This window comes from Hibiscus syriacus, unplaced genomic scaffold (genome assembly GCF_006381635.1).
Source record: "Hibiscus syriacus cultivar Baekdansim isolate YM2019G1 unplaced genomic scaffold, ASM638163v2 tig00111659_pilon, whole genome shotgun sequence".
NCBI lineage: Eukaryota > Viridiplantae > Streptophyta > Magnoliopsida > Malvales > Malvaceae > Hibiscus > Hibiscus syriacus.
Window position 1 is genome coordinate 862,224 of NW_024063149.1, and position 12,694 is coordinate 874,917.

Genomic DNA, 12,694 nt, shown 5'->3' on the forward strand with positions numbered 1-12,694 from the left:
TCGCGTTGCGATTATGTATTATCGCGTTGCGATAGTCAGAATCGCGTTGCGATTTACATATTCGCATTGTGATTTTCTAAAATCGCAACGCAAATTTGGAAAATCGAAATGCGATAGTCAAAATCGCGTTGCGAATCTGGAAACTGATTTGCGATACTGGAGATCGTGTTGCGATTTAGAGATCGCATTGTGATTTTGTTGGTCATTTTGGCAAATCGAAAAAAAGTTGGTCAAAATCGTATATTATAAGGAATTTTCGGTCACTGAGGTTATTTTCTCTAAATAAAATGCAACCGAAAATGCGACTGTAACCGCAATTTAAATCCATGTTAGGAGTTGTTTGAAAGCATAAGGTACCAACTTACATCGATAACAGAAGGCTAGCCCTTGAGTCCAACTTTTATATAGCTCTTCTTCATCTGACAATCACAATCCACAAACTTTGATCTTGTTCCAGGTGGAACTAGAACAATAATAGTGACCTCTTGTATGGTCTGAGTCCAAGAGTATCTCTCAAAATCAAGACCATTGCCTTTGTTTGGAACTGTCCAATTTCCAAACATTTAAACCAAGACCATTATTATTATTAACAACAACAACAAGAATAAATTTTGGGAGTTATATTTACATCTTATTGGTTTGATTTAGGTGTTGACATTATATGAAGTCTTTTGGAGATTATTTTATATCCATTGTAAGTAGACTTTTAATAAATTAAACTATTTCCTGTGTTAAAAAAATAAATGTAGAAATATGTACCTCTCAAGTTAGGGTTAGTCTGTTTATCATTTATATCGGCCTTTATGGGCTCCTTCGCCGCTTCCTTCTTCATTTTCTTCTCTTCCTTTTTCTTTTTCTCCTCCTCTTCAGCCTTTTTCTTACAGTATTTCTCTTTGGAAACTCTGACAATCGATGCGAACTCTATCCATGTTCTCTTCTCTGAGAAAATCACTCTCTTCTGCAACGAAATCGAAAACCTTCTCCAAGAAACCAGTAGTGTTCGATGAATCCAAGCTCGCATTGAACAATGTCGGTTTAGGAGAAGGCGACGAACAAGCGGAGGACTTCGCACTTTCTTCTTTGACCTCGGATATTATTGCCATGGCTGGCTATATTAGGATTAGGATACTTGGCACCACCTTTGTAAAGGGTTTATATACGTAATGGATGCCATGGGACAGGAGTTTGAAGATTTCAACAGAGACATCTACCACATAAATGTGTAAGGAAAACAACAAGTTGAAAGGGATATATATCAAATTTTGCATTCATTCAAAATTGACCTTAGAAAAAATCAGCTATGATCACTATCGCAAAACAGAGTTTTAGTGGTATTTTTAAGCGCCGCTAAAAGCACTTGCGGCGATAGGAAAAACGCCGCAAGGAGCGCCGGCCATACCAGCGCCGCTAAAGTTAGTGGCGTTTGAGAACAAAAAAATGCCACAATAGTTAAGATCTATAGTGGCGTTTCGGAACAAACACCGCAAAAGGTCAAGATCTATAGCGGCGTTTTTGGAACAAACGTCGTAAAAGGTTGATATTTATAGCGGCATTTTTAGAACAAACGCCGCAAAAGGTCAATATCTATAGCGGCATTTTTGAAACAAATGCCACAAAAGATCAAGATCTATAGCGACGTTTTTGGAACAAACGTCGCAAAAGGTCAGATCTATAGCGACGTTTCCTGAAGAAACACCGCAAAAGGTCAGATCTATAGCGACGCTTTTGGAACAAGTGCCGCAAAAGGTAAGATCTATAGCAGCGTTTTTTGATACAAACGTCGTTAATTACCTTTCTTTAGCTAATATGGTTTAGCATATTTCATTTCTGCTCTACATCACCTAAATTTAATATCATGTACCTTTATCTAATTAACAACAACCATACATTTTAATTAAGACACAAGTTATGTAGTTTGACATTGTTCACTAGAATTTAGTCTAGGTTCTTTCACTTTCAATTAAAAAATATTGTTCATTAAAATTTAGTCTTCACTGCTCCTTCGTGGGGAAAGGAAGTAAAAAAGTAGACCTTCCACCTAGAGTTTGAAACTTGATTGGAGGTGGCTTGAGAACTGAATCTAACATTAAACAAAAATAATTAAAGTAAAAGAGAGAAGTGTTTACTTGGAGTAACAGTAGAGGCAATGTCGTCTTCATTGAGGATATATAATGCTTTTGCAATTGAAGATTCTTTAAACTCCACAGATTTCCCCAATTCGTTTCTAAATATCGGGTATTTATCCACTCCTCTATCATTGTTCTCAATAAGCTTCGAACATCCTGTGTACGATCTATGAAATTTGCGAGCACAAAATAAAAATATAGCGGTGGAAAGATTTAGAGATTATTACCTTGAAGTAGGAGATCGGCCATGGAAGGGTATGGAGCAATAGGAGTTCCATTCGGGTCATCGTCGGGTTTTGATGGCAAGAACGGACCGAAAGCCTCCCAACGATAATTTGATACGTCGTCAGAGCAAATACGCCACGTGGACATTCTGTTAAGCCTTGTCATGCTAAGCTCAAGAGTACACCTTAGTTTTCCATTATCTTCCTCAAGCTTGATTACTCTTGCTTTTCCTTATGCTAACGCCTTAGTTTTCCATTATCAACCATGGATTGGACAGTTCAGAAAAGGGTATCAAGTTTCATTTTGGCTATTTCAATCACTGATCTAGAAAATGAAAGTTCACAAACATCCACAACATGTTGTGTCCAATTAAGGTAAACTTAAATAATAGAACATTTAAAAGGATCACATTCAAGGATCACATTCAAGGATCACATTCAAGGATCATATACCAAAAGGTACAATAACTAACAAATATTATACTATAATGGATATTAGAAACCCATTTAAGCAATCATGAACATATATCGAACTTATCAACCTAGCCCAGACCTGCACCAATAGTATACAAAAAAATTTCGGATCAAGTATGCAGGCACTGAATCAAGAATGGTTAAAATTTGTTTGCACTGAGTTTTTATGGCAGGAGAAGGTTAAAAAAAATACCCAGGAAATAGTATGTGTTTGTGACAACAGACAAGATATTGGATTGCATGTTTTTATTCGAACAAAACAATAATTATCCTGAATACGCTAAAATATCTAAAAAAACATATATGAATGCATATCCCAGAAATGATTCAACTTGCACTCCATGCACACAAGATCAAAAGTGGCGTCATCAAAGAAATTTATTGAGATCCCTTGAAATTCAATAAGATTATATATCCCACTTAATGCTAAAGTAAATCCGTCAAACTTCAATGATGAATTAAACTTGACCTGCTCTAGCAAACTCAATTTCAAACCGAGAAAGCTTAGCAAGCACTAAATCTAATTTCAAGGAGAAACGACCATATGGTAATTTCAAACAAGCATTGTTCAAGTGCCATTCATCTGAAATTCTCCTAAATCTTAAATATCTGAATACAAGCTATTGGAGTATCATTTTCATACACGAAATCATTAAAATACACGAAATCATGAACAAAAATGCATTTTCTAACTCATTACTTAAATCTTAGAGCTAGAACGCCTAAAACAACAATCAAAACTAAAAAGGGAAAAGAAACACTCGCAAAATCAAAAACCAGAAGCATGAGAAATAAAAAAATAGAAATCCATTCGATTAATTCAACTAACAAGATCAACATAAAAAATATTTTTCCAAAAAAAAAAAAAACATCAAAAGGCTTTGAAAAGAAAGAAGCCGCAATTTAAGCTGGAGCTGAAAACAAGAAAACATACCCCATGTTGGTTGAGAGAGAATGCTTCTACGGGAACTAGGGTTTTGACTTCTCAGGCGAAGACGAATAACCAGCAGCCGATGAGTTTAAAGTTTAAACCCTGAAGGCCTTAACCTCCAGTGTATTTTCAGTCCCAAAACTAGGATTCAGATCTGAGAGCGTGTGTATACCACCGGCACGGCTGCTCGACTGCTTTGCATGTTTCTTGTCACGACACTGATACTCGGAACAACGACGGCGTCGAACGACTCCTATTCAACAACAGATTTGTTGGGTCTTTGAAAACGGCGGGAAGCATAAAATGTTAGAAAAATAAAAAATGAGATCAAGCTGAATGGGTTGGGAGATAAAACTTTTAAAATTTAAGGCGGTTTTAAACCCAAACGTCGTTAAAGTAATGAACTATTGCGGCGTTTGATATAAAAAACGCCACAAACATATCAAACTATTGCGGCGTTTGTAAAAAATGCCGCTAACGTACTACTCTGTCGCGGCGTTTGTTGAAAAAATGCCACTATGAATGAACTTTATTGTGGAGTTTGTATAAAAATGTCGTTAAGGTACTACTCTATCGCGGTGTTTATTGAAAAAACACCACTATAGATGAATCATACTACGACATTTGTATAAAAACACCGCTAAAGTACTACTCTATCATGACATTTATTGAAAAAACGCCACTATAGATTAACCCTATTGCAGCATTTGTATAAAAACATCGCTAAAGTACTACTATGTCACGACGTTTCGTATAAAAATGCCGCTAAAGTTATCATTTCGTGGCATTTGGAATGTAAATGTTGTTATATGTTTAAAGTTAGTGACGTTTACTCTCAAAACGCCGCTACAAAACACTTTTGTTGTAGTGGATCTCAAAAATGATACAAATTAAGAATGACATTTACAAGAATAATGGCCTTTTAACAATTAAATGTACTTATTGAATTTGTTGATGATGTTGTATGTGATGATTGAGACATTTGTTGTTATTTTACTTGTATTAGTTAGTGTATTATGTATAAAATAAAGGGTAAAGTCCATAAGTGATCTACTCATTATAGGAGGAAATTATTACCTGAATCTTTTTCACCACCTCATCTATGGTCCCTAACCCATTAAATGGGTACACATCACATTTATTTTTCACTTCATATTTCTTTATAAATTAAAATTTTCAAATCATCTTTTTCTTCTTTATCTCTTCCTCTCTTTCCCTAATCTTAAAGCATCAAATCTTCTTGTTTTGTTCTACTTTTTCTTTAACCACCATTATAATATAAATTAAAAATCACCATATTCTTTATCCCATCCTTTTCTTTCCTAATCTTAAACATTAAACTCCATGTTTTGCTATCTTTTTCTTTTGTTCATCATTGTAATCAAAATTTAAGATCAATCTTATGCATTATAATCATGATTTAAAATCACCACTATAAAGAAACACTCAAATGGAAGTAGTCAATTTTCTTTCAACCAGAGCTTCTCTTTGCAATCTATTTTAAGTTTAGCTTTCACTGTTCAAAACGACCTTTGATTTTCGTGGGTTATCTTCTTTTTCCCTTTTCTGTGAATCATCTCAGTTTCAAGGCGATAAAATGAGTGCTTTCGATTTTAAATCTTGATTATCATGATTAACCAAAGAAAAAGCATAGCAGAACATGGAACTTTAATGATTAAGATTGGGAAAGAAAAAGATAGGATTAAGAATGTGGTGATTTTTAATTCAGAATATAATGATAGATTAAAAAAAGTTAGAGCAAAACATGGAGATTTGATGCTTTAACACTGGAAATTTTAATTTATAAAGAAATATGATATGAAAAATAAATGTGATGTGTACTCATTTAATTGGTTAGAGATCATGGATGAGGTGATGAAAAGGGTTCATGTAATAATTTCTCCACTATAAGATATTGTTTTGTCGATTTTCGATTATTTAAAGTTAGAAGATAATCATCCGACTATAGGGTGTTGTTTACTTTAGTATCTCGATTATTAAATATTATAAAATAATTATCCAACTATTCATATATTGAGTCCATCAGGTTACGGGGAACCAAAGTCTCCGGTTGCTCTTGGGAGAAAGTGTTCAAAAGGCTCTCACTCCCCCTCATTTTGCTGAAAACGGCGCAGAACGAAGAGAATGAAGTTTTAGGGTTTCACAACCCTTTCTTTTCCTTATAACGGCCATCGAGACGACGTCGTTCAGAGGGGAAAGGAGCTACGCGTCCTAGCCTTATTTATGCTTGTGGTCCTCCTATGTTTGTAAGACTTTCTTTTTGGTCATTGAATGAAACAATATTATTTTGATTTCGAGCATATTTTTTATTCTATATTTCATTTTCATCCTCGATTCAAGGCTTTCGTGTTTATAATTTAGCCTTATTATTTTGCACGCATTTCAGTGTAGCCCTCCCTGTTGTTTTATTCTAATTTATGTAGTTTTATACATTTTTCATTTTATTTTAAAATCTTATATTTTAATCCCGGTCGATGTATGGTTTCCTTGTGATTTCAGTGCATTGTAATATGTGTTATTTGTGCTCATGACCATGATTTGCTACTGGTCTTGTTGTTTGGTCTCTAAAGTTTTGACCTTTCTATTTGTCTACTCGTAATTTAATTCCTCATGTTTGTACCACTTTGTATTAATCCACCTCGCTCGAACTACGTGTAATATTATTATATTGTACATGTCAAGTCAAATGGGTTTTGTAATTTGTATATATTACGAATGCATTATGTGTTCTCTAATTTAGGCATATATTATATGGTGAATTGCCATTTCTTAAATGATGTGCATGTACACGTATGTTTTGTAAGGAATTATTAAGTCATTGCCATTATGTATGGTAATCTATGGAAAAGTCTCTCACGTATCAGGGAATCGCGTTTCCGAGGATTATTCGTATACAAAGGCCATAATTTAAATACTATTTAAAATTTACAATTCTCAAGCATAAAAATTATAGGCACTATGGGGGTGCTCACTCTTCCCCGCGTGTAATCGACTCTCAAACTCTGTTTTGAAATGAATTTTTGATTCAACGCATACAGGTTTAATTTTTATCTTTTAATTTAATTCTTTCTAAAATTATTTTAAAAGGTAAATTTTTTAGATATTCGACCTACCTAACCAAAGGTCGATGGCGACTCCAAATTTATTTTCTAAATCTAAGTTTTAAAATTAAGTTGGTTCGATCAAATTCTAGCTCGTCAAAAAGGGCGACTCCGCTGGGGATGGTTAGAGAATCAGGTCATAATTGATTATACTTTATCTTTATGTTTGAGAATTGTAAATTTAAATTAGTATTTAAATTATGATCCCTTTTGGTTTTATTCTACATCGCATTATGTCATAAGTTGTTTTTATTTGATTATTACTAATAAATAGTTGTACTAATGTGTGATTTCCCATGGTTTCATATTTCTAACCTTTATGATTTTTTATATTTTGTATTGAGGCAAAGGATTACGAGTTTCCCCTGGTGTTCTGAAAACCCCTAGGATAGTAAAAGCCTACTTACTGTGCTCTTTCCCGTTAAGTAGGGGTGAAAGCTTCGCCTTTGTGAGAAAATTGGTTCTCCACTTGGGCCTTAGCGATTAGCCTCTGGGGTTCATACCTTATGTCTTTGTGAGAAAATTGCTTCTCTGCATGGGCATAGGGATATGTATCCTCTCGAATTGAACTTGGTCTGCTTAAGCCTGTAATGGGTGAGGACCTAAGGTCTGGCAAGCCCAATGGGGCACCAGCAAGGACAATTCAATGACCCTTTTAGTAGTACCGAAACTATGTCCGTTTGTACCGAGATTCTTCCCGAAGCTTTGTTTGTGGTAACAAAGGGGAAACTCGTTCTAACCTTGCTCGAATCTACCTTTTTTTTGCAAAAATCATAAGAACTAGAAAAATATGTGGTTAGGTTTTACATTTTTTTTTGCAAAGAATGCGAACTAGAAAGAATGTGATTATGATTTATTTTCCGAACGAAAGCATGATGGTAGAAATCATGTTCGGGTAGGACCTATTAAATCATGTTTGGGTAGATAGCATGTGAGGGTAGGTTTTATACTTTAGTACTTACTATTTTATTGATTATGTTATTAATACTAACTTTTGTTTTGTTTGTTTTGATTATTGTTTTGGTTTTTGTTCTTTCTTATGATTGCACTACCATGACATTTTCATCATCACGACATAAAGGTGTTAATTCAAAAAACGTGGTTACCAAAAATGAAAGGTTTTCATATTAATACAGGGGCTCTATAGTTAGGTAGTCAAATCCAAACGATCTATGGTATACAAAGGAGTTAACCGATGAAAGAAGAGCTCAAAGCCGATCGATGACTCTTATAAAAAAATATAAAGATCGAGATAGTATCAAATAGTCAGATGTTATACAAATGAAGAATGAGAAGACCTTACATAAGACCGCCGAAGACCTTTTTCCCTCGAAAAATCTCATAGAAGTGAAGGCTTGAAGATTCAATACTCACAGTAGACGATTTGAAAGGAAGATGAGGAACATCACCAAATACAAAGGTGGCTCAACATTGTGAAGACAACACCAGGTCATGGAAGGAACCCAGCTTAGGTACATGAAGAAAATGAAGCTTGACTATCTGATATTAGGAGAACTTTTATTCTGATGAAGGTCTTTCTAATGGTGGCCACTTTTAGAATTAGCATATTTTGCATTTGCATTTGCGTTTTTAATTTTTGTGTGTTGCATTATTTTTATTTTATTTTATTTTACACGCATCAATCATGAAAGGTTGAGAATGATTCGTGGAGGGTTCTATAACAGACATCCTATCATATACCAAGAATAATGAAAAGCATGAAGAAAAGATTAGATGAGTTTAAACAAATTTTACAAGATCATATGGCCAATGCTCAACAAGAAATGATGGAAAGGTTCTTGAAGTCCCAAAATGAGATGATGGAGAAATTTACTCAGTTAGTGAGAGTAAAAAGTATTGACCCCATTAACAATCCGACTATTGAGAATCTTTTTTGCTTATCTGTAGCCATTTTGACTTGCTCAAAGGTACATATTAATCAGGTTAGTTCCTCTACTCAAGGCTCTATGAGGTTAGATCGTGCCAAGAATACCTCTGTCTTGGAGGAAAAGACTGAAGCTGAAAGATTCAAACAAGAATGTGTGAAAGAGGTGGAAGAAATGATTCAAATGATGAAGGGAGTTAATAAATTTCCTGAGATAGACCCGAAGGAGTTAAGTTTGGTCCCTAACCTAATGCTCCTGCCTAAGTTCAAGATGCCCGAATTTTAGAAGTATAGTGGAATCAGTTGTTTTCTCGATCATCTTGTAATGTTTTTCCGAATGATGTCTGGATATACTAGCAATGATCAAATGTTGATTCACTACTTTCAAGATATCTTAATTGGATATACTTCTAGATGGTACAATCAGCAAAGCCATGCTCACATCAAGACATAGAAGGATTTAGCTAAGTCTTTCTTGGAGCAATACAAGCACATGAAGCATATAAGACCTACTCGATTCACGTTGCAAGGTGTGGAGAAGAAGTCCAGTGAAAGCTTTCGACAATATGCTCAGAGGTAGAGAGAGGTTGCAGTGCAGTATCACCTTCTCATAGCTGAAAAAGAGATAACAATGCTGTTTCTAAATACCTTAAGAGTTTCTTTCATAGGATATTTGATATGAAATGCCTCCAAGAGCTTTGCTGAACTGGTTATATCTTATGAGATGATTGAAATGACTATAAAAATAGAAAAAATATGGAACACTAGAAACATCAATACTGTAAAGAATATTGAAATCAATATGGTGGGATCTCGTTCAAATGGTTATCAGACTAAATATCATAGGGTGATCCGAGAAAAGACTCATATTGGTTGATTCCAATGAAGTATGAAGAATTGCTCCTAATCCTGATTCAGAAGAACCTTGTGACTCCTATTAAGTCCAAGCCGAAAGAGCCCCCATACCCCGAAGGTTACGATGTTAACGCTGTCTGCAGCTACCATATAAAAAGTACAGGACACGCTACTGAAGACTGTGGGGCATTGAAGTGTAAGGTCCATAATTTGATTAACTCAGGGGCATGAACCTTTAGTGAGTAATGGGGCATTCTGATATGCAAGTCATTCCATTTTCCATGAAGCTTTGTTGCACTTGCATTTTTTGTTTGAACTTGTTTTTTTGTTTTTCCTTTCTTATTTTGTCAAATATGTGTAAATAGTTAATGTTTAAACTTATTAAATGAAATGTTATCTTCTAAGGTTATGACCAATGAAACAAATTTCTTTTTGAAGTTTAATGATTATAATAAAAAGTCCTTATATCTTTTGACAAGTGGTAAGATTGAACTCTTGTAAAATAATAACCTTGATCATGATTCATAGATTACACCAGAATGCATAACCTTCTCTTGCAGGACCAAAATAGCATTCTCCTCTCATTAAGAGATGATCAAAGGGCTTGGCATTAAGGTATGTATAGGAACAAACAAGATGGGGCATCTCTTACATATGATGTTTCAAAACCGATTATATCTCACTTCTGTTGAGAAAGTTCAATGATGATCACAATCTTTACAAATTGAATGGTGGAGTATATGAATTTAGTTTAGGCCAGTTTCTTGGGAATTAAACTCTAAAGATGAAATTTCATGATTATCAATGACAACTAGACTATAACAGGTTCTTCTTGATAAGATTAAGAAATTTTGAAGCTGAATACTTAAAAGGTTGAGGTAAAATGAGTGTAAAAAACGTGAGTTGGTCAATTGAAGATAATTTCAAACAACTATTGAGGTAAGTATGAGCTTCATGAAGTGGTTATATTCAAATCGTGACAATAATTGTGACCTGATGAATTCCCCAAGGAAGGGAAAGAAGCGAGGTAAATGTGAGGATGATGAGTTTAATAAGGGTGGTAAGGCAAAAGGTTGAGGTAAAATTAGTGCAATAAAACGGGGCCACTCCGTTGAAAGCAGTAAGTTGATAAATTGAAGGTAATTTCAAACTATTTAGGTAAATCTAAGCTTCATGAAGTGGTTGTATTCAAATTGTGACGTGATGAATTCCCTTAGGTAAGGGAAAGAAATGAAAGTCTGAAGAAAAAAAGGGAAAATGAAATAAAACAAGAAAAACAAAAAGAGAATAGAAAGAAATAACGATTAGGATTGAGTTTAGGTGGAAGATGAACTAAAGGAGTTGAGAAACACTTGTTATAGTCAACCTCATACGAGCACTCATGAATTTTGTTTCTAGACCGATATTTCTGCACTGTCTTTGCTAAAGGAATATACGAAGCTTGAACAAATGGAAGATTTTAGAGAACTGAAATGGAAGTGTTCTAAAAGTTTTAGCAATTGAATATGTTAGTTCTTTCATTTTGTCTGCATCTACTTGAAATGCTAAGTCGAAATAGAGGGCCATGTCACGATGTTCACAAGGATCGAAGAATGAAGAACATCTCAATGATTGAAACCTTAGAAAAATAAGAAGCCTACCAAAACCAACTCGTTGATCTTGACACTTGTCAAATGATTATAATTTTTTAAAATAAAACTTCTGATTTATTTGATATTCATTGAACGACTGATTTGTTTCAATTATGAGCCTGAAGTAAGGGGTATCATTTTGTAATATTCTTTCATTCTTATGAATTCTAAAAAATAAGAGAAATGAGGAAAAAACATTTTCAAACGGGACAATATCCAAAGAATAAAGGAGGCCCTTGAAGTTGGCAAGACTTATTCTACCTCAAGTGGAGAAGTGAGATAACAAATAAAAGGCAAAGCAATAAGAATAGACGATGTAGAAGTGTTTCATACATCCTCTGGTTTTAGAATAAAGATTGGAAGACTTGGGAATAAACCCCTCAAACTTCTTTGTGATATTGTAATCAATCAAGAAGTAGGTGATCACCTTAATAAGAAGAGGCATACCTTATATTGAGATATTTTTAGTTCTTAGTTCTTAGTAAAGATTCAATAAATTTCTGTCAGAAGTATTTTATTACTCCTTGAGTGTCCATGTGGTTATGGGTCCTTATAAAAGGGAAGCCCTTAATCTATTAGATCAAAATATGAAAAAAGAAAAACACTCGTTGGCGCTTTTGTTTTCCCAAGTTGATAGCATGTGATTGTTGATAAATGGTACATGAATAAAACCATTCAAGATTGAAATTTTGGAACTAAAATAAAGAAGAGCCATGGAAAATATTCATCGAGGTATTTCTAAAAACCCCGATCATGTTAAGATAATAAGAATCAGATCAAATAGACACTGAAGATGAGCCTCACCACTTAGAGTGTCAGGGGCAGAATAAGAAGATAAGAAGAGCTTACCTTAAGAAACAATTCATTGATGCTTCAATTGACAAAAGGGTCCAAAAGAAACAACACTAATGAAGTAAACAAGTCAAGGACAAAAGAGTCCTAAAGAAATTATTCTGAGAAATCAATTGATTCAAATATATAAAGGGTGTCAAGACCATATATTTGACTGAAGTAAGAATCTAAGTCAGGTGTTTACCAAAAACACAAGAAACAGGCTTCTGCTAAGATTCTAGAATAATGTAGAATAAATGGAAGATAAAAAAGGCATGACGATGTCGAATCGAGATAGGCTCTGGATAAGGATATCTCTAACTTGCTAACTCAAAATCAGAAATTAGAGCAAAGAAAAGAGAACCTTAGGGGCAAGAGTTTATTGGGGCATGAAGAGCAGGTTACCGTAAGCCAAAAATTGAGAAGATACACTCTACTGTGAAAAAAAATGAAGGAGATTCAATCAAGACAAAAATGAAGACTTTTTGAGCATCCATCTATGGCCACTAATCAAGAAACATACATCAATATCATTGATACACATTTTACATGAACTTGCATTTGTGCATTAAACTTTCATCATTACATTAAAGCATGGAAAAAGAAAAGCTTTGT

General features: G+C 34.3%; 1 pseudogene; it reads right to left on the minus strand.

Annotated features, from left to right (window-relative positions):
• Positions 1-380: 380 nt before the first annotated feature.
• LOC120167013 lies at positions 381-1,107 on the minus strand (annotated as a pseudogene).
• Between the last annotated feature and the right edge of the window lie 11,587 nt (positions 1,108-12,694).